Below are 26,858 nucleotides of genomic sequence, written 5' to 3' on the forward strand. Positions count from 1 at the left end.
TTGCATGACACTTTCAGAACGTGGTATTCTAAACAAATTCCATTGTCTCCTAGTGCCATGTTCTTGGTGCTGCTTTTTTGGACCTTTTTTTAGTTCAGATTGGCTTTAAATACTAATGATTAATCACAGAGACACACAGTCTATTTTTTAATTTTGTTTTGCAAAGACAGATTAAACTGCGATAATGATTACAGACTCCAGGCCTGTGTAGACTGATATGTTTAAGGTTTGATAAATCTCTTGGCCCTTAAATACTGGCTTGTTGCCTTGTTATGCTGTATTCATCACAAACATAACTATAAATAATAATGCCATAGATTTATTGCCACTGTTATTTCCTGTAAATGTCGTTCTATCTTATTAGGCATTCACTTAGATTTTGTGAATGGCATAATCTGTTTATTGTCCTTTTAAGAACCCCTCTGAAATATATCAGTATAAAGATACTGAGCTTTTCAATAAAAAAGGCCCGTTGTTCTTTCTCTGGTATAAACGTATGTACTACGAAGAACTTTTAATTCTTTTTTCTTTGGAGACTTAGGGACTTCAGAAAGTATTAGAACAAAATTTGGATTTTGTTCTTCATCTTGTCATTGTTTTATTGTGTCTATCTGAACATAATTTTTGAGGGGGAACGAGGGCATGATTATGTGAGAAATTGTCCTTATTCTCAGACTTCATGTGTTTGGTGTGCCTACCCTGTAAACCAATCGACTCGACGGTGCTGGGTCACTGGGTTTTTTACCCTGTAAACTGTTGGGTGCTATAAAGTCGATCCCAACTCATAATGACTTCATATGACAGGATAGAGCTGCCCCATAGGGTTCTAGACTGCAATGTTGGTGGAAGCAGATCTCCAGATCTTTCTCTCAAGGAGTTGCTGAGTGGGTTTGAGCCATCAACCTTTCGGTTAAGAGCTGAGTGCTTAACTGTGCCACCAGGGCTCCTCCCTATAAAGCAGGCTCTGTTAAGTTCTCTAATTATTAAAATAATTTTTTGGATTGAGACACTTTCATTTTTGCTTCTCATTTTCCTACTGAGATAAATATATCACTGTAAAACCCGGAATTATGTGGGCAGGTGTTTTTAGTTTCTTAGACTACCAGGTATGTTTTGAATTATATGTTTTCCACCTATGCCCCATTTTATTCCATTTTTGTTCATTTGCTCAGCCAAGACATGCAAAGTCTTAGAAGTCACAGACTGAATGAGTTCCACTAGATAAATTGAAAATTCATAGGTAATTTAATGTGGAGAAATTAGTATGACTAACAAAGTAGAATTTCATTGAACACTGACTTTACAAAAAGCATGTGTTTCAGTTAAACCGTAAACTTTTAGGAGGACAGTGGTGATCAGTTACTTAGGTTGTTCGGGTTAATTATTCATATGTCACAGGTCTTCACAGGCATAGTACCCAAGATAGTAGTCTGGTAAGACCAAGGAACAGTTTCCTCTTCCCTATTCTGTCTTTTACAGATGTAAATATCGTCAGTTCCTCTCCCTATTGATTTGTTTCTGGAAATTTTCATGTGTGATGATTATCAGCTGCTAAAGAAGTAATTTTTGAGATTTTGGCTTATGTTTCAAACTGCAGTTTAGCTCAACAAGTATTCTAGTTTTGTCTCATCATTATTCCACATTCATGACCGGGTGTGTGTGTGTGTGTTTAGTTCAAGGACCTGAGGTGGGGAAAATGGAACTGAGCCCCCTCTTCAGATTTTGTCGTGCTTCTTTCCACCATCTGCTTGTTTTTGAGCTTAAGGGTAAAGGAGGGAAGAAGACAGGGAGCCCAGGAAGAGGGAAGAACCTTATGCAGAGTCTTTCATTAATCATAACCGGAAAAATGTAGTTAAAGTTCTTCAACAAATCCGTGTCCCCCGCCGCCACCTCACCATCTGTGCCAGCCCTTCAAAACTTTCATCAAGATTAGAGGCTTATCTCGGCTTAGGGCTTTTCATTTCCCTTCATATTTCCTTAGGGTATGTAGAAGAGTTCCATTCCTTCTTCTACTTTGTACCTGGTGACAGGAGAGCATAGGGGTCAGCCTGATTGTTTGGACTCCTGCTCTCCTCTCTCAACCCTGGCTTGGAGTTAGTGCCGTGACTTTGCCGGTTTTTCTTTCTTGGAAAGCAGTATCTTTTCTGCACTAAGGGCCTTCTTTTTTATTGTAAAAATAATCAACTCCTTTTTTTTCTTTAGCATTCCTGCAACCAAAAAAAAAAAAAGCAACCAATTAACAGATCTTTCATTAAAAAAATAAATAATTATGTAAATGTGGTGACTGTTACAGTGAGCTTTGTATATATATGTATATATATAGTTTCTTTATAACGTAAGCATTTAACATGAAGATAGACTTACACTAAAAAGCGTTGAACCAAAAACTCAGTATATATCAGAAAGAAAAACATCTTTTGCTAATATAATGAAGGAATAAAAGGTATATTTTCACCATATGTGTCAGTATGATTCATAGAGAAATGCAATAACTTAATTTCTTTTTATACTCAATCTAATAAAGTTAACTAATACCATAATTATGAACCTACTTTAATTTTCTCATATGAATTTTTCTTTAGACTATTCAGTTGCTTCAGAGTATAAAATCTCTTCCTAAAGCCTTGATAACTTGTAACTAATGACATGTCAGGGATTTATAAAATGTTTAAAAGGCTTGGGTTTTTTAAATATTAAATTCATCATTATAACCCAGAATCTGGCTTACTGTCTATCATAATCTATCCGATGGGTCAAATACGTATGAACTGTTGCCCTTTGCACTTAGCTTCATGACAGTTATGAATACACATATGTGTGTACATGTATGTATAGGTATATGCGTGTACATGTATGTATAGGTGTATGTGTGTAAATGTATGTATAGGTATATGCGTATACATATATGTATAGGTGTATGTTTACATGTATTCTATGACTCTTATGTTTCCCTTTTGTCTTTTTCCCTCTCATTTAAAAACAGGGCTGTATTTTAAAATGTACTTATAAACTTAAGTCCACATCCTTTGTAGTGTGCCAACGTTTGAGTTTCGATTAAAAAATAATTCGTATACTTCCACTTTTCACAGTACCTTATTAGGTCTGTTAAGTTCTTCCCATTATTGCTTCAAGCTTACCGAATTTTAATACCAAAAGAATGAAGAATGAAGGCCCTCACTTAATCCTTCTCTCTGACAATTACAAGGAGAACTGTAGCAAGGAGAAAAACCACATGGTGAGTCACAACTATGTTTTAATTACTTGTGCAAAAAAATAAAAAATAAAAGCTTATGTGTCACCTCCCTCTTCCCTTGCTTATGTATTTGATGATGTGAAATGGTTCACCAAGATGAGGAATATACTGAAGGATCTTACTTTTTCTTTTTAAGGTCTGATTGCAAGTCACATTACTAAGCAGAATGCGTTTAAGGACTGAAGTCTAGAAATCTATATTAAATATTTCACAGTCAAGTGTATGATTTGTATCAGAAGGAGAGATATGTGGATTTTGGAAACAGTTCCCCAAAGAATTTTGATGCTCACCGATGATTAAGCACTACAGCCTGGAAGGGATTGAAGGGTCAGTCTGGGTCATAAAGAAAACAATAAGGTGGAAACTAGCTACCAGAGAAGTAGGACACCAAAGTGCAGCTTCCAGATCAAACCAGACTTGTTGCCTTCGAGTCAATTCCAGCTCACAGTGACTCTGTAGGACAGAAACCCGATAGGGTTTCCAAGGAGTGGCTGGTGGATTCGAACTGCCTACCTTTTGGTTAGCAGCTAAGCTCTTAACTGCTGTGCCACCAAGGCTCCAGGCGTAGCATACTAACATATAAACAACCATTTGTGAGCTTGAATGAAGTATGTGTTTTAGTAGAGGAGGACAAGAAAGTCCTGTATGAACCGTGAGGAAGTAGTGTTTTGTTCTGAATAGTGAGGATAGAAAGCAGTTGAGCATTTATCCCAAGAATATATATATATTTTAATGTGAAAGTCGATGCATTTCTGGGATGGTAAGTCTTCTGCGTGTTTGGAATCAGGTTCGTGGAGAGATGGATGGGAGGTGAGGTTTGAAATGAAGGAGAGCACCAGATCACAGAGGGCCTCCGTGCCGTGATGGGTTAGGATGAAGCATCAGGGATAAGGAAAGATGGGTCAGCTAATTGGAATATCAATTATTGTCAAAGAAAATATTTGAATAAAGATGACAATAATAGCTAACATTTATTGAGTGCTGACAATGTCCCAGAAACTCTTGATTTAATCATTAGTGTAAGTCAGCGAAGTGGGTGCTATTAGTATCCCCGTTGAGCAGATGATGAGTTGAGGCCAAGATAGGCTAATTAATGTCCCTAAGTTCACACACTTAAAAGTACGTGGTATTTATTATATCAAATTGCTGTACTCTTGGAAATGTTTAGGTGTTTGTTGGGCAGTGAGAGATTTTAGACAGCAGTGATGCTCAGAATCTGGTAGTAGACAGTGGTGTGGTGGTTCTGGGTCATTAGGCCAAAGACAGACTGTGATAGCAGGTATAAGGCACAGGGTCCAGCCACCTGAAGCCAGGGCTCTGACAAGAGCTAAGCGAAGTGTTGGGTCGCCAAGAGCTGAGTTAGCCACAGGCAGTGCTCCAACACAATCAAAGAACCTTTTACTATTGATTATATATAAGAAAGAGAGATGTTCACAGTTCGTGAATTTTAGTGAAGGTTAAACCCCAAAAAACCAAATCCATTGCCTTCAAGTTGATTCCAACTCATAGAGACCCTATACAGCTATTAATTGTATCAGTCTTTGAATTTTTATACAGGTTTCAAAATTTTCAAAAGAAGTTATTTGGAACAGGAGGAAGTGGTAGGTTGCAGGGGAGTGGACAGGGTGCTAGGTAAAAAAAGTGGAAAAAAAAAGTTTTTTTTTTTTTTTTCTACTTTTTGGCAGTTATGTCTGAGGGACAGGACCACAGAGCAGGTTTAGGAGGGCTGTGCAAGCACATCTGTGAGCATCTGACCCCACCTAGGCACACAGAGGAGGAGTAATTTCCTGCTCTTGAGGTGGAGGTTATCAGTAGTGCAAAGGTTTATACTCTACTATTAATCTAAAGGTTGGTGGTTCGAACCCACCCAGCAGTGTGTTTAGTTTTTACTGTGGAGTGCAATAGTTGGGTGGGAGAGGGGATTGTGTGAAAAATTCTTTAGGCAATGCCCTGCCTGTCTGCCTTTCTCATTAGAGACATTCCAGGGGCTGAAGAGCCTCTATGATTTGACTGGTAGAGCTGGAGGGTGGAGGATGACATTTTCTATGAGCAACCCTGCTACAGGGTCTTGCATTTTTTTTTTATCTTTTAAAACTTTTTCAACAGATAAAAGACTGTAAATGCACAAATTTCCACAGATTTTTCTACACAGATGTCAAGTTGGAGAAGGTTAAGGCATTTATAGCCCCAAACAGCTGCTTATCTTAATAACGTTTTGTGGCTTTTTCAGTGAAAAAGTAAACCTCTTTTGAACTACTGCCACTGACTAACAGACATTTTCCCCTGCATAGTAGTCATTAGTGGTCATATAAGTTGAAAATCAGCCATCCTCTCTCTGCCTCAGGCCATTCGTTGGTGGCAGAGCAGTTGTTTGAGAAAATTAGGTTATTTGGTTACCAAGAGACACTGTCCTTTATTCTATCTAATCACCTCTTTTGGAAGATTCTTGGCTTTGAATAATATAGCTTAGTATTTGTTAGGCAACTCTGCATGCTAATAGTCTTCTGGGAGATGTTAACAGTATTTCTGTTGAAGAGCTCAAGCTGTTTTACAAGCGTTTTCCATGGTTTCTTTCTATCATATTTAATGTAGGAACCATCAGCCTCCTGAAGATGTGATATACAATACAGATGTAATAAACTGCATTTTAATGATTGACAAAATGATTGAATGTAGCCGGCTTTTCAAATACTGTCATTTCAGTACCACACATCTGTGTTTAGCCTTTCCTATTCAAAGCAGAAGAGTAACTCTGGATTCAGGATTTGAAGGTGTCACATATTTTATTGTGAAACAATTTCTCTGACACATTTTTTTATTTGTTTTGAGTGTGAGACTTCATTGGAAACAGACCAAGTGGGCGTGTACTTTGTGATTTTGCGAGACTTTATTTGGACTAAGTTATCTTTACTAGTTCTTATTTATTCATTCATTCATCTATTCACCAACATGCCAAGTGCCTTTGCCAGGCACTCAGCCAGATATAGAATAAAATAACAGAGTTCCTAGATAAAATATGAAAGTATTAAATGTATTCTAATCCCAATCTCATTGCTGTTGAGTTGATTCCCACTCATAGGGACCCTACGGGACGGGGTAGAACTGCTCCATAGGGTTTCCAAGGAGCAGCTGGTGGATCCAAACTGCAGACCTTTTGGTTAGCAGCTGTAGTTCTTAACCAGTGTGCCACCAGGGCTTCTATTAAGTATATCAATACTTTAAAAATCCGTTGTTACGAGTCTGTAATAGAGTGCAGGGTGTGGTGGGTATACAGGGAAGGGATTGATTAACTCTATCATGGGGAAATGGAGAGAGTGTCACAGCGGAAGTAATATTTTAGCTGGATGTACAGGGATGAGGAGAAGTGTCCCAGGAGAAGAAAATGAGAAGGGATGTGCCAAGGTGAGAGAGATCATCCTGTGAGCAGGGAGGCAGGAGGGATAGAATGTGGCATCTTCCAATTTGGTGTGGCTAATTTTTTTTTTTTTAATGGCTGGGTGGCTGGAAGATGAGCCAGACAAGTGCAGTGTGGCCAAGTCCTGAAGGTGTGTGAAATTGTAAAAGAGAAACTACATCGCTGCACCTGTGCCCCCCAAGTATATGACTGTGATGTGGTCTCACTCTTCTTGTCAGGACTACTTCTATATCTGGGAATGTTCACACATCCTTCAAAACACTTTAGTCTAGGACATCAGTTCTGAATAAGCTGTTGAGAAATTACTCTCTCTTAACAAAAAATCAAGTAAGGATTTATTTTCGTAGCTCTCTCCATTAGTGTGGAGCATTTTTAAGGGTGTTATGTTTATGGCCAAATGCCGCATGCCTTTTTATTCTCCTTCCAACTAACATTAGATTGAAAATAGATGTTTATATTTCTGTGGTTCAAAGAGCTGTGGGTTTCTGGGTCAAAAATATGTTTTATTTTATTTTTAGCTATGACATCATTTATTACACTTGAACTGAACTGGAATCTTCCGAAGTTACGCATGCCACGGTACACCTTTGTCCAAGTCATTTTATTCTCACCTGTGGGTGTTGACAGTGCTTGTACATTGTAATTTGAAACATTCAGAAAGCACATACATGAATATTGTCACATTTCTTTACATCACGATTCAATAAATATTAAGCAGTTGTCTACTAAATACAGTGAATAAAATGGTGTAAGTGTTTACACCATGCCCTTGTAAACACAGTCTTTGTGCACAGTAGTAACAAATGGGATTGATGATACCACAATATCAATGAGGAAAGACCTTCTCTTTAAATAAACTATTCTGTTTATAAATACACTCAGATTTTTTTTTTTAGTACACATCTACAGACCTGATCAATAAAAAGAAACAATACATTTATTTTCCTTTAAGAAGAAAATGTTGAGAAATGGACCACTATGGTAGAAGTCACCCAGGAAGGGGGCCAGAAACAAGCCAAGGGTAATAGAATTAAAGTACCGTTGTGTGGCAATGTGTATCTGTTACCATATACCAACACAAGGACAAGCTTGTCTGGTGAGGAGCTCATTTATACTTGAATTCCAGCAAGTTGTAATCAGTCTTGTAGTATACATAGGGGTAGTATTCTGTCCACTGAGGTTGAAGCCTGGAATATCCATAGAAACATCAATAATAGCTGCTGCACTGCTGTCTCGATGTTTATACAATTCATATAATACTTCTCTCAGTTTCTTGATTGTTTTCTTATTGGGTTGAAGTAGCATTGCCTGAAAGTTCACTGGCAAGCCCTACCTTAAAACAGACTCTACAAAAACCCTTAACGCCTTCACATGAATCCAAACAATAAATGCCTCACTGAAACTCACTTTCAGCCACCGTACAAGTGGTGCAAATTGCTTTTTCTTCTTTATCTGCTTTCATTTCCTCTTCATTATACTGGAAGTCACAAACAATGAATTTGTTTTCCCTGGCTTTGTGTCTGAAGTCATCAACTGTATTCCTAAACAAGGTGACATTCCAAAGGTAGCTGTCTTGGTCCTCTGCGAGAACGTTGCTAGACCTTGGAACTACCATTTCAGCTAGTGTTTCAGAATGCTTAATCAATCACTGTGGTTTAACTTTGGAACTACCACCAATAATGTGATGAGATACTCTGCATCAAGAACTAAGTCATCCTTCTTCACAATTTCTGCTAGACTTAGAGTTAGCCAACTTCCTGCATTCGTTTGCTCCAGAGTCTGAAGGTTACCTTTCAGGTTATCGTGTGCAGATGCTCGAGATTTTGGATCATCGTCAATCTGAGTCATTCCCTTGGCAGTTACTTCAGATGTATTTTTCAAGGACTGCTTGATTGGGTATTTGGCCAAGTCCCACTGGAATCTTGTTAAGTATGTAACCAAGTCAACTTCATTGGCCAACAGATTCTCTTCAACTTTATCTTTACTGTCTTCTAACACATCAGCAATGTATCGAGCCACTTTCGTAACCACCCCTTCTACAAAGGCATCCAGTTTAGCTAGTTCATCTGACAAACCAACCAAGACATATAGTGTGCCAACCTTTAAATCAGGAATGTTGAATTTTGAAGTAATAGAAAGGTTATTCTTTGTAGTTTCTCTCAAGTTTGCTGACATGTTTTCACCCCAGGAGCCAACATAAGCCAGAACTCAGTCATGTTTGTTACAGGTATTTCTTCTAAAATCGAGAGACCAGGGAGGTGTCAAACGAGGAGGTGGCAGCAGTAACAGGTACTGAGGCAGACAGCCTGGCAGATGTTAATGGCTCAGTGTTCCATCCCTCCCTGACTTAAGCTCCAGCCTCACAGCTTCCTCGACCCCTCTTATGTTTTTATGTTAGGTTAAAGTCCAAACTGGCCTATTGAGAAAGTTCTGTATGTTAAAAAACAGGCTCTAAAATATAAATCGATCTTACGCTGATAATACATATGACTATACATGCACATATGTGTACAAAGAAATACATGTTTCATTTGGATAGATGATTTCAGAGAGAATACATAGAATCTGACGTTATTAAGGTTGCAGGTATTACTATTATAAATTAACAGTGGGAAAACTTAGAAATCAAGGCAGATAGCTGAATTAATTAATATTATACATGTGTGTATAGGTGCCCTGGTGGCACAGTGGTTAAGAGCTATGGCTGCTAACCAAAAGTCATCAGCATGAATCCACCACCTGCATCTTGGAAACCTTGTGGGGCAGTTTTTCTGTGTCCTATAGGGTCGCTGTGAGTTGGAATCGACTCGACAGCATACAACAACAACACATGTGTATATGTGTGTTTGTATATATATGTGTATGTATATATAGGTAGCTATGTATTTATATATAGATAGGTAGCTATGTATATACATGTATAGATAGATCACTGTATGTATATAGTTAGATAGCTATGTGTATATATAGATAGCTATGTGAATATATGTATATATACATAGGTAGCTATGTATATATATAGATAGCTATGTATATATATAGATAGATAGCTATGTATATGGATGTAGGTAGATAGTTATGTATATGGATGTAGAAAGATAGCTATGTATATATACATAAAAAAATATAGATAGCTGTGTGTATGTATACATGCAGATAGATAGCTTTGTGTATATAGATATAAGTATCTGTATATAGATAGATGCATAGCTATGTATGTATATAGATAATTTCAGAGAGAATATATGCAATTTGACATTATGAAGGTTGCAAGTATTACTATTATAAATACTATAAGTAAATATATGAGTTTCTTTGTTTTAACCTCTGAACTCATAAGTCTTCTAGGTATATGCTTGAGAGATTAAACACACTTCATTATTTTGAAAATAGTTAGTTGTACACCAGTTCTTTTTGTTTGTGAGGCATAGTCCAGAGTGGCATACCCACAAAAACCAAACCCAGTGCCATCGAGTCGATTCCGACTCATAGTGACCCTATAGGACAGAGTAGAACTGCCCCGTAGAGTTTCCAAGGAGCATCTGGTGGATTTGAACTGCCGACCCTTTGATTGGTAGCCATAGCACTTAACTACTACGCCACCAGGGTTTCCCAGAGTGGCATGGGGTGAAAAATGTGTTGAGGTCACCAGATCTCTCCAGAGTGGAAGAGAAAAGCAAGAAAGTGCTTTGGAGTGGATTCACAAAGCCTTTCCACCTTCCAACTCAATTTTTGAGAATAAAGTTGGGATGTCTCTAGAGCCTGGAGGTCAGCCCTGGGCCTCTCCTGCCACCTTCCACACCCACCCTGTTCCTCAGGTGAAGTGACGAGAAGGGGAAGCCTAGAGTAGTTCCCAGCCTTTTATGGTGAAAGTACAATAATACAATTTATGGGGGGCACATTCACAATTTTCTGTCTTGTTTGGATTATTCAGCCTTGTAACTCATCTCAGAAATGCTTCAACTGACTACAGAAAAATAATATTTATTGTATTTGGGACTCTGCTACTCAGGACTTCTGCGATCTGAGGGAAGTCATGCATATTCTCAGTGACTCTGCAAAGTAAGGCTAATAAGACAAAACGACACAGGGGAAGGCTGGTGGGTGCAGAAGTAGCTTGCCTTGCTCATAACCTCCATGAGATCTTCCCCAGAGCCCCCACAAACAAGTCTTTAATCTAAAGGAAAACAGCACTTTCTCTAGGTGAAAGCAGCTTCAAGATAGATGCCACATCAAACAAATCTATAGTCTGAGTGAAAACCACAGCTTTACCAAGCCAGTGAAGATTCTAGGCAAGTAACCCTAGACTCTCCCCCTCAACCCCACTCCAGGCAGTTTGGTGCCTCTAAATCCTTCAGCTGTCAAAATTCCGGAGGAGCCACTTTCGATACCTCCATGTCCTAAGAAGTAATGTTGTAGACATGCCCTATTCCATATAGCTGATTTTTCTTTTTCTTTTTTTTAGTGTTTTTTCACCTCCCTTGCAAAAGAACCCTTGGAAGTCCCTTGCTGATCGAGTTGAAAGGCCCCGCTGCTGAAAAGACCAGCCACTAGGAGACTCTTTAATCCAGAGAATTAGTGACTTTTTGCACCTAGACATTGATTTGGAACAAAGTATTTTACATCAAATGGCTTTTATTCAGCAAACAAATATGATTTCTTGATAATATCTTAGTCTAGCTATAAATCATCCCTTCCCATCCAGCCCCCATTCTTTAGTTGTTTTGTTTCCTGGAGTAAGGAGGAGCTAAATATGAAATACATTAATCACTGGACAGTGCCATTTTTTTTTTCATTCTCTAACAGAAGCTAGAAGATCCGTTTTCTTCTTTCAGTGAAACATTTTACACAGATGTTTGAAAACCAGGCCTCAGGTTCTTTTTATCAATATTCTTTTCTGTTCTGGAGCTGTGGAGGCATGGAAGATTGGCCTGGGTGATTTAGTGGAAAATTAATGGAACAATCCATTTTGAAAAGAAAGAGTATTATTACCCCCCAGAATATAAGCCCCCTGTGAATGCTTTTACCTGTGGCACCCTTTCCATAAGCCCATGATGTTAATTTGGCCAGGGCTTGCATTTTCCTGCCAAGACCTTATAAAATGTGCAGAATCTAGAGACCCTCTTTTCTTATACAGTCTATTAACAGCCACAATATTTTAAAAACAACTCTGTTCTTGTGCTTAGTTTAATCATAATCCTCATCTTTTTATGTATAGCTAATAAATGGTGACTGGGTACCCAAACTAGCCTAAATAACCTTTTTATACCAACAACAGCTGAAATCGCGTAGCATTTCAAAGAAAAGCAGGAATGATAGCACTGTTGCATTGGTGGTGATTAAAAAAAAAGGAGAGAGAAACTGGTTCTTCTGCTTGATTATATGTCTGGCATGTATTAGAAAAAATAAGTTTGATTTGAAGGTGCTCAGGAATAAGTGGTGTGGCCATGGGTTTGTAGGGCTAGAAAAATCTGTTTGCAATGAGCAGTTCTGCTGTACAGGGGGACATCTGTAGAAGTTTACTAGGAGATTCAACTTAAAATATCTTTCTTGTTTTACATTTAAAAATAATTTTTCTGGACATTAAAGCATTATATGCTCATTTAAGAATAATTCAGAAAAGAAATACTGCACATGATCATACTACCCAGATGTATTTACATTTTAAAATGTAGAAAATTAGTGACAAAAGGTATAATTCTGTGGTAAAAAAACAGTGAATAAAGTTCTCTAATAGGGCCCAACTTCACTTTGAGTATTTTGCTCAGCCAATTTTTGGGCCTTTGGACAAATGCTTGTACAGTAAAACCTGCAAAAGCTGGAACATGTGTAAGGTGGAAACCTACCAGAGAAAGAAAACTCAAAATATTATCCACTAAAAAGAGTGATAGAAAAGTGGTAAGACTGTACCCTGTCAAAGGTATAAAACTTGCCGGACCCAGAAAAACGAGGCAGGCCTGTCAAGTTCTGACTCTCACAGGTTTCACTGTATTTTTCATGAGCTGAGTATTTCAGACTAGGTAATGTAGATTCACTTTTTTATTGGGCAGTCTTACTTCCTGGGCCACAGTTTTGTCTCCATGCCTATCACTTATATTTATGGAGCCATTTTTCACACTTGTTCACATCCTCCCTCCAGTGATTTCCTATGCTGATATTCTAAAAAAGGGAAAACATCAAGTAGAATTCCCTGTTCCAAGAGAAAGCATACATGACTCACGCTGGCTTAAGCACAAAGGAAATCTATAGACTCACTTAACTACAAAGCCTAGGAGTCAGCCTGGGATGCTGGCATGGCTCCTGTGATGTTGGCTCCTGGTCTCTTCTGTGTTTGTTGTGTTCTTGACTCTGGTGGTGGCAAGATGGTTTCCAACTAATTAGACCGACATCCTTCTGAGTTCATGTCCTGTAGTATCTCATTGACTCTGATTGTTGATTGCACATCCATGAATTAATCACTCAAGCTTGGGGTCTGTGACCCACCGACTGGCGAAGCCTGTGCTGTGTGCTCACTCCGGAGATGGGAGTAAAGCCAGCTCTAAGGGTCTTAGTTCAAGGCACATGGGCTAAGAGTGAGGAAGATGGTTACTCCCCAGGGGAAATATTATTAGAAGGCCGTTATCAGAGGAGGGGTGAATGAATACAAGATACTGACAAAAAGAACTGATGTCTGCCTCAGAGAGTAAATAAAGCCTGTTGACCTATGAGTTCTCCGATTCCTAGGGATGGCTTCAGGCAATACCATACCCAGGGTGCAGGTGGACTATTAAATCCCTGGAATCCTGCAAGCCTTCTTCAGACTGCACTGTGCCTTTTTCTGTCTAGTAGTAAATGGATTCATGGTGGAGGTGAGTTTGCCTGTTCGTGAAAATATATCTTCCTGGTAATCTCTGTGTAAATATGAATATCTGTGGGTATATATCCACAGTCATATGTGCTTCCTCTGTATTTTTTAAATCATCAAGACTTTGTCTTTGTGGTAAAACCACCTCAGATTGCCAGTATAAAATTAGAATGTTTCAATGTTGGATGTATCTTTTATATATGTGTTTCGCAGAAGCCCTTGTGTGCACAAGAAGGTGAGCTAAATCTAATAATTATGGCATTAATAATATTTGAGTAGCACCAACGCACTGGAGACAGAACACAGTGTTAGGTTGTTTTTAGAAATTGAGTAGTGTTCCTGACTTAATGATTTATTTTAGCTTAAATATCGTGTTGTCAGGTTTTATCACAATACTAGATATCTTAGGGAAATTTAATACAATATTTGAGAATTTTACTAATGGGAAAGATGAGCTTAGTAAGATTTAGATTGTATTTCCTTTTTCTCAGTGATAATGATAACTTTTGCTTGGACTCTTCGTTCCATGAAAAGAACTATTTGGCAGTTTGTGAGGAGTTCAGCACTGTGTGTGTTATGTTTGGTAGTACTGGCTTCCTCATTAAAAGCACACTTGGCACACATCTAGAGACAATTGTTATTCTTGCTGTTTTCAGACCTTTGTAGAGAATCATCCATTATGTTTGATAGCTCAAGAGTTTTTGCAAGCAGAATTGGCCAGACCTGTTGAGGACACCCAATCCTGTCCTGTCTTCTGCCAGGCACTAGGGGTCCTTCTGGCATATGTTTCCCTCAGTTTTTCCAGGAAGGAAAAACTTTTGTTTCTTTTGTTCTTCAAAAAGGGGATTATGACATGATAGGACTTTTTGTCTGTAATTGCCAGAATCTTATCTCAAACTCATATCAGCAAAAGGGGATTTATTGTCACCCATAGCTGTAAAAGGCATGGAAGGGATGTTACTGGAGATGGCTGACAGTAGCCTATCACAGACAAGGTTTCTCCAAGCATACAGGGACATGGCAACCAGAAGCTCCAGGGTCCCTTTTTCCCAGTTTTGATAGCAGGAGGGGAGGGGGTGGAAAGCCTTTTTTTTTTCTCTTCAGCCTTCCTAATTTCAGTTCAAAAAAACTCCAGAGGACTCTTATTTTGCTTTTGTAGTTCATGTGCCCCCTCTCAGACCAATCTCTGTGGACAAGGATGAAGCACGGTGAAGGGCCAGCCTGGATCAAATGCTAACCCCTCTGTGTGTGTGTGGAGATAGCGTAGTTACAGTAGGGGACAAGAAAGGAGGGTGAAGGGCATTGTAAGAAGTCAACAAGGGGTGCTGGGCAAACACATTATTGGTGGAAATAACTGACTTTCACTTATTTGCCACTTTGCCCCGTATACAATGGACAGAGGGAAGGCAGACGTTTCATAGATCCTGTGGGTCCTTTATAACCTCCTGTGTCTTCCCCATGAAGTAATTGATCATCATTTATGCATACATCTAGATAAAGGATAGTGGAAGGTGGGAGGGTGAAAGGTCTCCAGTACGGTATAAGACCAACATCTTCCAAGGTATGAAAAGCTAGCATTTCCATCTGAATAATGAATTGAAAATTCTATTCTTTTTTTAAAATTCTTTTATTTATTTATTTTTTATTATACTTTAGATGGAGGCTTACAGAACAAACTGGCTTCTCATTAAATAATTAGTACACATATTGTTTTGTGACATTGTTTGCCAAGTCCACAACATGTCAACTCTCTCCCTTCTCGACCTTAGGTTCCCGATTGCCAGCTTTCCTCTCCCCTCCTGCCTTCTGGTCATTTCTCCTGGGTTGATGTGCCCGTTCAGTCTCATTTCATTTTATGGGCCTGTCTAACCTTTGGCTGAAGGGTGAACCTCAGGAGTGACTTCATTACTGAGTTAAAAGGGTGTCCGGGGGCCATACTCTTGAGGTTTCTTCAGTCTCTGTCACACCGGTAAGTCTGTTTTGTTTTTGTGAGTTAAAATTTTGTTGTACATTTATCTCCAGCTGTGCTCGGGACCCTCTATTGTGATCCCTGTCAGAGCAGTCACTGGTGGTATCCGGGCACCATCTGGTTGTGCTGGACTCAGTCTGGTGGAGGCTGTGGTAGTTGTGGTCCGTTAGTCTTTTGGACTAATCTTTCCCTTGTGCCTTTGGCTTTCTTCATTCTCCCTTGCTCCTGACAGGGTGAGACCAGTGGAGTATCTTAGATGGCCACTCTCAAGCTTTTAAGACCTCACAGGCTACTCACCAAAGTAGAATGTAGAACATTTTCTTTATAAACCCTACTATGCCAATTGAGCTAGTTGTTCCCCACCACCATGGTCTCCACAGCCCTGAGCCCAGTAATTCAGCCCCTCTGGGAGTTTGGACGTGTTGATGGAGCTTCCATGATCTTGCCTGGGACAAGTTGTGCTGCCTTCCCCAGTATTGTGTACTGTCTTACCCTTCACCAAATGAATCTTCACATTTCTTTAGAATGCATTTGCATTGGGTTTTTGAGTTTTCCATACAATTCTCAGATATATTTTAAACTATACAACATAGGTGAGAATGTGGAAATTGAAGTTCAGAGAAATTAGGTTCAAGGTCTCAGGCTAGGAAAAGACAAAAGCCAGATTTACACCTGATGTCCTGTGCCCATCAGGCTGTCTTTGTTTGGAGGGGGTTTTATTTTAATATCGGTAAATCAGTATTCAGTGCTAAAAGCCTGCAGTGATTTTACTTTACCGCCAATGTATGTCTTAGTTCCTTGACATGTATAAGGCTAGCATGACGTTTAGAGGCAGAGTTGCCTAGCTGTTCTCAGTGCAGACGTCTGAATTCAAATCCATATTCCTAGACTTTCTAGTTGTCAGACTTGGGGTAAGGCTACTTAATGCTTGTGAGTTTCAGCTTTTTTGTCTAAAAATGGGGCAAATAGTAAGGCCTATCTTATAAAGCTATTGTGAGAAATGAGATGATGTGGATGGAGTAAAGATAATGCGCCAAGTACTATGGTCTACATTAGCACCCTGCCGGGCACGTGATAAAGTCATAATAATTATTGGCTATCTTTACTTGAGTGGTGCTAATAGAACATTCAGGCCAATGGCTTATTTTAGGACAGTGTCTATTCTTACAGGGTTCCCGTGGGTGAGAGATGTATTCATAGTTGAGAGATTCTGGAACATATTAAAGAACCATAGGTCTTGGAAACTTTGTGCACTGTTTTCACTTTTTTTGGGGTGGATTTAAGTTTCCTTAGAATATTAAGATTATGACTATTTTCTGCACTTAGAATTGACATTATATAATGAACTACATTTAAAGAGACATGCCTTTCCACTGTTTAATATAACATGTTTCCCTACCATGAGAAGCAAAGATGCTATATGTTTCGTTGGTATTAAGAAGTTTGTATCAGGCGATGGGGCTGTGTAAAGTCTTGTTCTATTTTGGAAGGGCTGTAAAATGCTTCCCAATTCACTGAGACTTAACTGTTTAGATTTTAGATTTTGCATTTCTATAAAAGTACCGTAAGTAGCCTTGCAAGCTAACGAGTTCAGGGGGTTCTGGTGGTTGCAGGGGTAGTGTGCCAGCAGAAAGCTGAGGTGGTGAGTCTTGAATGGCTTTTATTAAAGGAGTACTTTTTAAAGTAAAAATCTAGTAGGAAACTCTGGAGAATCAAAAAGAGGCTGTTCTATAGTAGTTACCTTATAAATAAAGATTTTTCTTTGTCTTTGCTTAATCTTGCCATTGTTAACCAAAACCCATTGCCATTGAGTTGATTCTGACTCATAGCGACCCTATAGACAGAGTAGAACTGCCCCATAGGGTTTCCAAGGAGTGACTGGCGAACTTGAACTGCAGTCCTTTTGGTTAGCAGCTGTAGCTCTTAAGCACTGTGCCACCAGGGTTCCATATATATCTATATGTATGCATGCATATATGTACATATATATACTCGACGGCACTGGGTCACTGGGATATAAACCCCTTGCCACTGAGTGGATTCCAACTCATAGTGACCCTATATGATAGAGTAGAACTGTCCTATTGGGTTTCCAAGGCTGTAAATCTTTATGGAAGCAGACTGCCACGTTCTTCTCCCGCGGAGTGGCTGGAGGGTTCAAGCCGCGGGACACATATATACTAAAAAAAAAAAACTAAACCCACTGCCATCGAGTCTATTCCCACTCATAGCAACCTTAAAGGACAGAGTAGAACTGCCCCATAAGGTTTCCAAGGATTGCCTGGTGGATTCGAACTGCCCACCTCTTGGTTAGCAGGCCGTAGCTCTTAACCACTAGGTCACCAGGGTTTCCAGACACGTCTGTCTATTTATATAAAACCATATGCCACTTGTGCCTCAGTAAAACTGTTAAAAACAAAAATACAAAAATGTGTGAAGAGGGTAGGTCCTTGCAATTCCTTAAAAGTCCCCATTTTTATATGCTCTGGAGTCAATTTCGACTCATAGTGACCCTACAGAGTGGAGTAGAACTGCCCCATAAGGTTTCCAAGGAACAACTGGTAGAATTGAACTGCTGACCTTTTGGTTAGCAGCTGAGCTCTTAACCACTGCTCCATCAGGACTCCTTGGCATTGTTAGAGATGTTAAATACCCAACACTTTTGAAGATGAGACACTTATATCTCTGAATCCAAATGGCTTTATTTATTTGCTTGATTCAGGCACTACAGAGGAGTCTGTGTACCGTATTAGGTATGTTTTTTCCCAACATCAATTCAAATTTAAATGCAATTTAGATTTATTAAGTATGGCCTTTAAACTTTTGCTAGTAAAAAAGTATTAAACAATCCATTTAGTATTCAGTATTTTTGAGACTTATTTTTCTCTTTAGCTCTAAGCCTTTAAAAATAGAAATAAGATATAAATTTAGAAACAAAATTGAAGTGTTGCAGCTTCAGTGACAGACCAATTATAAATAAAATATCAATATATGTAAATAAAATAACCTTTACAACTGTTCCATTAACCACTTTCATTTAAAGATTGATGAGGCCGTTACGGTGGCTGAGGAGAATTTACCTGAGTAGTGCTTTTGAATAAATATTAAGGTTTTTCATGTTTCTTAACACAATGCAGTTATATTGGTCAGAGTCAAAATTTGCACAGTGTTGTTCGAATTACCAATAACTAGTTGTTGTTGAGTCAATTCCAAGTCTATTTTTCAGAAGTAGATCCCCCGGACTTTCTTCCGAGGAACCTCCAACCTTTCAGTTAGCATCCAGGCGTGTTAACTGTCTGCACCACACGGGGACTCCTGTTGTTTGAATTACCTGTCTAAAGAATCAGCTGGTCACTGTTGCCGTCATTTTCCATATTAGTGTTAGTTTGGTACTGAGGCATTTCCTTTAATTAAAGGCCACAGAGAAACAGCAGAAAATAAAAAAGATAGGTCTGCGCCCCCGAACACATTCGTGGCCACCTTTTCTCTACTGATTTACTTTGCTGCATACTAAGGAAGCAAAATTGATATGCCTGTTGGGTCAGAATAAAGCAATTTTATATGAAAAACAGGTGAGAATTATTAAACTGGTAAATCAGCCTTAGGAACAAAATGCTTTATGTGGAATGTTCGTTAAAGTTCACAGCCTTCTGTTCATCAGGTCTCAGAAATCTGTACACAAACAAACACACACTCACTGCCAGGGGGCAGGAGCCTCCAGTCTTTTGGCACTTTAGATTCAAGACATTGTTCCCCTAGAATTACTTCAGTGTTACAGTAGAAACAAAGCACGTTTTGTGCTTTTACAGTAGAAACTTGGGGTGAAGTGAGCTCTTGCCCTTTTCCTCACAGCAGACACTTTCAGAATGTTAAGACTTGATTGAATTCTGAATTCAGCATATTGTACACGAGATGACCTTTTATTTCTTTATCAGAGTCGTTTCTAGTATGTGAAGGAAAATTCTGCACTTCAACTCATGATCACACCAAACCCCCAAAAACCAAGCCTGTTGCCACTGAATTGATTCCGACTCCTAGCGACCCAGAGTAGAACTGCCCCATGGGGTTTCCAAGGAGCAGCTGGTGGATTCAAACTGCTGACCTTTTGGTTAGCAGCCATAGGTCTTAAACACTGTACCACCAGGACACACGGTGTTTACTGAGCAGGCACATGACGTATATGTGTATTTGGCTTTGATAAACAGGGTAAGGACAGAATAAGCACCAATTAATTTGGGGGGCTATGACCACCTATACAAGACACTCAAGGAGCTCTGGCGGCACAGTGGTTAAAGGCTTGGCTGCTAACCCAAAGGTTGGCAGTTGGAATCCACCGGCTGTGTTTTTGGGAGAAAAATGTGGCAGTCTGCTTCCCTAAAGATATACAGCCCTGGAAATCCTATGGGGCAGTTCTCTCTGTCCTAGAGGGTTGGTATAAGTCAGAATTGACCTTGATGGCAATTTTTTTTTTCTTTTTTAAATTATTATTTAGGAGCCATATTGCATGTATTTTGAAGCTAGACTCCCATCCAGTGGCAAGATGATCACCCTGAGAAGGACACAGGAATGAGACTGTCTATAGGGTGGCAGTGGCTCGTCTCCCCTCTCAGATATTTACACTGGGGCACAGTTCTTCTGCTCCTTGGTGATTGTTGCTGAGGAAGTAGAGTCGAACTTGGTAATATAGAGAGCAGTATGACGTGACTTTACTGTGTTGGTATCTTTTTAAGTAGCAAGTCAGTAGGGTCTGGGACTTTATTTTTGTAATGCCAGTGCATGCACCCTTTTTAGGGGGTCATGTTTGCTGTTAGTAATTTTCAGACTAATATGTTAAAATGATTTAAAATGATACTTTAAGCATTAGCTATAAAAATGATAACTTATGAGGCTTTGTTACAGCTTAAATAGTAATGGACTTTCTCAGATTCATTCTGCCACTCAGGAAATATTTGTCAAATGCTTGAGTTGTGCATGTGGATCATGATTTGAATACAGTGCAAAGCATACAGAGATTAATCAGACATTGGCCCTGTCCTTAAGGATCTGATTCATCAGCAGAATCTCTTCTTTTTTGATTGATAAATGAGTTTTATTTCTTTAGGGTAAGATAAGGGCACCGAAAGAGAGTGATTTGGGCTGGGGTGTCTTAGTTTCTTAGTGCTACTGTAACAGAAATGCCACAAATGGGTGGCTTTAGCAAACAAAAGTTTATTTTCTCACAGTTCAGGAGGATAGAAGGTTGAATTCAGGGTACCGTTTCTAAGGGAAAGCTCTCTCTGCTCTGGGGGAAAATCCTTGTCTCAGCTTCTCTAGCCCCTGTGTTCCTCGGTTCCTTCACCATCTCCATGTGCCATCTTTCTTTCCTCCATTTGTGCTTGCTTGTCTGTGTGTCTATGCTGCTGCTTATATCAGTCAGAAGTGATTAGCTTTAGGACACACTCTACACTAATTTGACTTCATTAACATAGCAAGGGAAATCCTATTCCCAAATGGGATTATATCCACAGGTATAGGGGTTAGAATTCCAGCACATGTTTTTGGGGATCCTGTTCAACCCGTATGGGCAGGGTATTTCTCTCTTGTTTCATCTAGTTTAGATGATAGAAACATCTTTGATTGAAAATAAGAATATTAGGGGTGGGAATGGGACAGTTTATGTGCGTATATCCTTTAGATGTAAAGTCTAGCAGAAATTTAGGGAAATCTGCATCAGTGTTTCTGCTCTTAGAGTATTCAATTCAGTAAGAGTGTGTAGGAACTCACCATGGTATTTCCATGGCGATAGGGACTGTTAGAAGGAGCTACTACTATTAGCAAATCTGTTTGAAACTCTGAGAACCTTAGAGCTGCAGAGAGATGATGCTAGGTAGACCTGGTAATGGACACCTGGAGGATCCTTGGATATTTCAGCTGCCACCCTGCAGGGAAAGGGCAGAAAATGACCAAAATTTAGAGTAGCCACTGAGCCTACCTAGAGCACTTGAATGTCTCTTTTTAAAGAAAGAGAGAGAGACAGGGTCCTCCCAGCAGGTATATGTTCCAATTGATACATTCACATGGACAAATGTTAATTTTCTAGACCTCGAAGTGTGAGCTGAATGCAATGCAATAGATGTCAGTAACCTTAACTTTTTTCCACCATTTTTTAGCAAAATATCAGAAAACACGGTAATCATACTGTGAGGTCTGGAGAGAGAAATAGTGGGGATCATATCCCATTGTTATTGTTAGGTGCCTTCGAGTTGGCCCCCCACTCATGGTGACCCCATGCATAGCAGAACCAAATGCTGCCTGGTCCTGTGTCATCCCGATGGTCCATTGTGGATCAGACTGTTGGAAGTAGATCGCCAAGCCTTTCTTCCTAGTTCCTCTTATTCTGGAAACTCCACAGGAGCCTGTTAAGCATCATAGCGATACACAAGTCCCCACTGACATTTGTGTGGTGGCTGTCCATGTGGTGCCTTTTTGGGAATCGTATCTAGGTCTCTGGCATGGAAGGCAAGAATTCTGCCACTGAACCACCACTGCCCCCTTAGTATCCCATACTTTTTGGTTAATTATTGTAGAGAGTTGATATCTATCCAACAGTCATTAATAAGGGTATTTCCTACCCCTGAGTAGGAGGGAGGGTGATCACCTAAGCTTATCTACAGTGGGCTGGTGTTGCCCTTTCTCCCTGCACCCCACCCCCGACACCACCTTCTTTCCATTTATTATATAAGAGACCTGATCATTGTTGTTGAACATAACTCTGATTTTTGTGTTCAGATTCATGTGTCTTGGAATCTGGTAATTCTGAATGTACCGTAATAAGTCCTGCCATGTTTGTCTCTCTTCATTAAAATTTTTAAGATTTGAGGTAAGCTCAAATCGGTAGATTTTGAAGATATAATTCAAGGATATCTTCAAAGTGTTTTGTTTAACAGTTTGTGTTAAAAATTGTTATGATGTCCTATTACATGCTGGTTATTTCCTTTTGCTCCTTAGTAAATTTGTTGTATAATAAAATGTATTATTATAAATACATCTTTAAATAAATAAATGTTTAAATATATTTTGCAATAAAAGAATGATATTAAAATTATTTTAGTTCAGATATGCCACCAAAACTAAATTTCTCCTCCAGCAGTCCAACTTGTGGATTTTACCTTTCTCTTACTTGTGGAATTTAATAGAAACACTTTAGCTCATCTTGGACAAAGGTGTTGTTCTTCATAGTATTCCCCTTGTGTGTAGATGAGGCTTTAAAGATATGCGCTAAAGATTCCATCCTTATGCTTATATGTACAAGTTGGCATGACTACGAGGTCCGCTTCCTCTGCTGGTTGAAACTGGGGCTATTTATAGTGTGTTTTCTTGGCTTCCTAGTTAGCATATCAGTGTGTATTTATGCAAGGAAGAACTCTGAGGCCATATAAGACTGTAGTTTAGAAACCTAGTAGCCTCATTTGCCTTTTGCTCTGTGGAGGGAGAAGAATGATATTATATTCGGCCAACATAAACATGCAATAGGATGGAGTGGGGTGACAAGATGTATCACTCTGGCCTCTCTGAACCACTGCTCTGTAAGGTGACACAGCTGGGGGGGAGGCAGAGTCCACACAGTTAGAAGAATTGTCACAAGGAACTTCTCAGATATTGAAGCTGCTCTTAGTTGCACTAGATAAAATCTTTCTTTTGTAGGTAGGCAATACCTCAATGTCCTTGTCTTTTTCTTTGATTACCAGAGGCATTGATATTTTCCTTGAGACCAGTGATTTCCCATTATGATGTCAAGGGAGTCAGGGTGATGTGATGGAAAGAACATGGGTCAAATAAGTCTGGTTTTTAATCTTGGGTCTTTCAGTCACCAGTTGAGTGATCAGGCAATGGTCAACTTCTCTGACCTTCATTACCCTCATCTGCAAAGTGGGAAAATTATGCCCCCTCCCCGCCACAGGGCAGTTATGAGGATTAGGGATAATGTAAATCACACACAAAAAAATGTCTGGCACAGAGCAGGTGGTGATCAATTCCTGAAAGCTCAGAAAAGTAATAAAAGGAAATAGAACACAGGCAGTCTTTTCCTCAAAGAGTTGCATTAAGGCTGAAGCCAAAAGAAAAGAAAAGAGGTTAAGTATATCTTTGATATCCATTTCCCTTTTCCTCTGTCTCCACCCTTGACATCCGTTGACTGGGGTTGTCTTGCCCTCTAAGACTCTCCATCTGAATAAACGCATGGACCTAAATGACCTCGCCTAACATCTCTTCCTGTCTCCCATAAACCTTCCCTCCTGGTAAAAGCAAAGCTGAGAATTTAATTTTCACAAATCAGTAAGGTAATTTTAACAGTGAGTAGATGTAAGTCCAAAGCCCTGATTAGACCTCCTTACCCTCTTGGAAGGAGCCCCGGAGGTGCAGTGGTTAAGCGTTTGGCTGCTAACCAGAAGGTCGACTGTTTGAACAAACCAGCCACTCTTCCTTAAAGATTTACGGCTTTGGAAACCCTGTGGGGGCAGTTATACTCTGTCCCATAGGGCTGCTATGAGTCGGAGTTGACTGGATGGCAACTGGTTTGGTTCTGGTTTTACCCTCTTGGAAAGAGCCGTGGTGGCACAGTGGTTAAGTGCTCAGCTGCTAATTGAAAGACGGGCGGTTAGAACCAGCAGCTCTGAGACAGAAAGATGTGGCAGTCTGCTTCTGTAAAGATTCACAGACTCGAAAACCCTGTGGGGCACTTTTACTTTGTCCTATAGTGTTGTTATGAGTCGGATTGACTTGACAGCAATGGGATAAGTGGATAGACCCTCTAGGAATTTGGTGTCCTTTGTTAGAGAGCTCTGCTAAGGTTTAGCCTTTAGAGAGAATAACCTATTCACAGTCATCTTTTACTAGAGTAAAAGAGGTTTGAAATTCGAGGTTGACTTTAAACAGCAGCCAAACGAATCCAAAGGATAATTAATGACACCAGTAGGCATTTTTATAACAATTTCTGTGTTCCTCTTTTGTAACCTTTTTGTGCAGGTTGACTTTGATGTCAAAGAGTAGGTAGGTCTGTGGTGGAATGGAAGGCTGTAGGAAGTTGGTGGGGGCTTGACTAGGGAGCTGGGGAAGCTGCCTCTCTTGAGCAGGCTGGGGGCTGCCTTCCCTTTTACCCACTTGTGTATTGGGTGCCGTATTACCATTTTGAAAATAAGTATAAGAGGTAAAAATAATAAGCCAGTAATCAGTTAACATTTTATAGCAATTCATAATTTAAAATTTTAAGAGCAATTAATAATATCTATTTTTTTTTTATATACCTTTTTTCTGTGTACAGAGGTAACATGTACTCATAATAGAAAACTTGAAAATGTTGAAAAGCTTAAAGACTGTCATGGATTGAATTGTGTCCCCAAAAAATATGTCTATCAGTTTGGCTATGCCGTGATTCCCAGTATTGTATGATTGTTCACCGTTTTGTCATCTGAGGTGATGAGGGTTGTAAATTCTGTCACTATGATGTTAATGAGAGGGATTAGTGGCAGTTATGTTGATGAAATCTACAAGGTTAGATTGTGTCTTATGCCAGTCTCTTTTGAGATGTAAAAAAGAGAAGTGAGCAAGAGACATGGGAACCTCATACCCCCAAGAAAGCAGTGCAGGGAACAGGGCACATCCTTTGGACCCTCGGTCCCTGCACTGAGAAGCAACTCAGCCGGGGAAGACTGATGACAAGGACCTTCCTCCAGAGCCTACAGAGAGAAAACCTTTCCCTAGAGCTGACACCCTGGATTCAGACTTCTAACCTACTAGACTGTGAGAGAATAAATTTCTCTTTGTTAAAGCCATTCACTTGTGGTATTTCTGTTATAAGAGCACTAGATGACCAAGACAAAGACACAGATAAAATCATTCCTAATTCCCTCCCTCTAAAGTTTTAACCATTGTTAATATCTTGGTGCCTTTATTCCCAAACCTTTTTTTTTTCTTTCTCTTTAACGTGCATACACTCACATATATGTAATCATTACACACATATTTAGTAGTTGAGAAAACAGTATACAAATAGAATTGTAGCACCTTTTTTTTTTTTTTGCATTAATGAGAGGCAAAGCAACAATGTGGTTAGGAGCACTGTCTGTTTGAGTCAGACAGACCTGTGTTTAAATTCTTGCTCCAGAAAGTATTACTTGACAGTTCAAATACTTTTCAAGCCTCCATTTCCTCATCTCTAAATTTTGATACCCACACATTGTGGAATTCTGAGAATTATGTGAGAGGTTATATGTAAAGTGCTTCGGGTATTGCCTGGCATATAGCCCAGGTTCTCTAGGCAGTAACCCAAGCAACAAACATCACCAGGCTTTCCTGCCTCTGTCACATTGCTTATTCTGTCCCCTCTCTCTGCCTGTCCGTCCTTTTTTTAAAAATCCTACTGATCATTTAAGGTCAACTCAGATTTTGTCATGTTTCTGATAACTTTCTAAACATGGTGGATTCTCCTAGATGTGAGCCTCAAGGTGCCCTTAGAGGGCTATACCCTTATTTACGTAAGCAAGAGGTTTTGTGGCAAAGTGGTCAGGAGAACAGAAGCTTTGCTAAATGCCCTGCATTGAAAGCTGTGTATCTTAGTTAATCTAGTGCTGCAATAACGGAAATACTGCAAGTGGATGGCTTTAACAAAGAGAAATTTATTCTCTCACAGCCTAGGAGGCTAGGAGTCCAAATTCAGGGTGTCAGCTCCTGGGGAAAGCTCTCTCTCTGTTGGCTCTGAGGGAAGGTCCTTGTCATCAATCTTCCCCTGGCCAAGAATCTTCTCAGCACAGGGACCCCAGGTCCAAAGAACGCGCTGTTCTCCTGGTTCTTATTTTTTGGTGGTATGAGGTCCCCATGTGTCTCTGCTCGCTTCTCTCTTTTATATTTCAAAAGAGATTGGCTTAAGACACAACCTGATCTTGTAGATTAAGTCCTGCCTCCTTAACATAACTGCCTCTAATCCTGCCTCATTAACTTCATAGAGGTAGGATTTGCAACACTTAGGGTAATCACATCAAATGACAAAATGGTGGACAATCGCACAATACTGGGAATCATAGCCTAGCCTAGTTGACACACATTTTTGGGGGACACAATTCAATCCATAACATTGTGTGACCTTGGGAGAATTACTGATCACTTTGAGGTTCAGTTTATTCCTGTGAGATGCCATGATTATAGTACCTCATGGGGTTGTTGAGAGGATTCCAGAGGTAACCCATGAAAAATGCTTAAGACGGTGCCCAGTGAATCATAGCTGTCGTTACACAGAACATAGCTTTTATTACACAGAGCTTCTCGATTTGGGTGTTGCATTCATCTTTTAGGAGGGCATGGATTTTATCTGTATCCACTGTATCCACATTTTATTTGTACCCAC

At 39.6% G+C, this 26,858-nt stretch overlaps 1 protein-coding gene and 1 pseudogene across 1 annotated transcript in view; one reads left to right on the top strand and one right to left on the bottom strand.

Moving 5' to 3' along the window:
- Nucleotides 1-26,858, top strand: part of CACNB2 (calcium voltage-gated channel auxiliary subunit beta 2) — a 411,362-nt gene that overhangs the window by 17,585 nt on the left and 366,919 nt on the right. The gene's annotated exons all lie outside the window — the stretch shown is intronic.
- Nucleotides 7,688-8,884, bottom strand: LOC104845965 (V-type proton ATPase subunit C 1-like; annotated as a pseudogene).

The sequence above is a fragment of the Loxodonta africana genome, chromosome 4 (assembly GCF_030014295.1).
Source record: "Loxodonta africana isolate mLoxAfr1 chromosome 4, mLoxAfr1.hap2, whole genome shotgun sequence".
Lineage (NCBI taxonomy): Eukaryota > Metazoa > Chordata > Mammalia > Proboscidea > Elephantidae > Loxodonta > Loxodonta africana.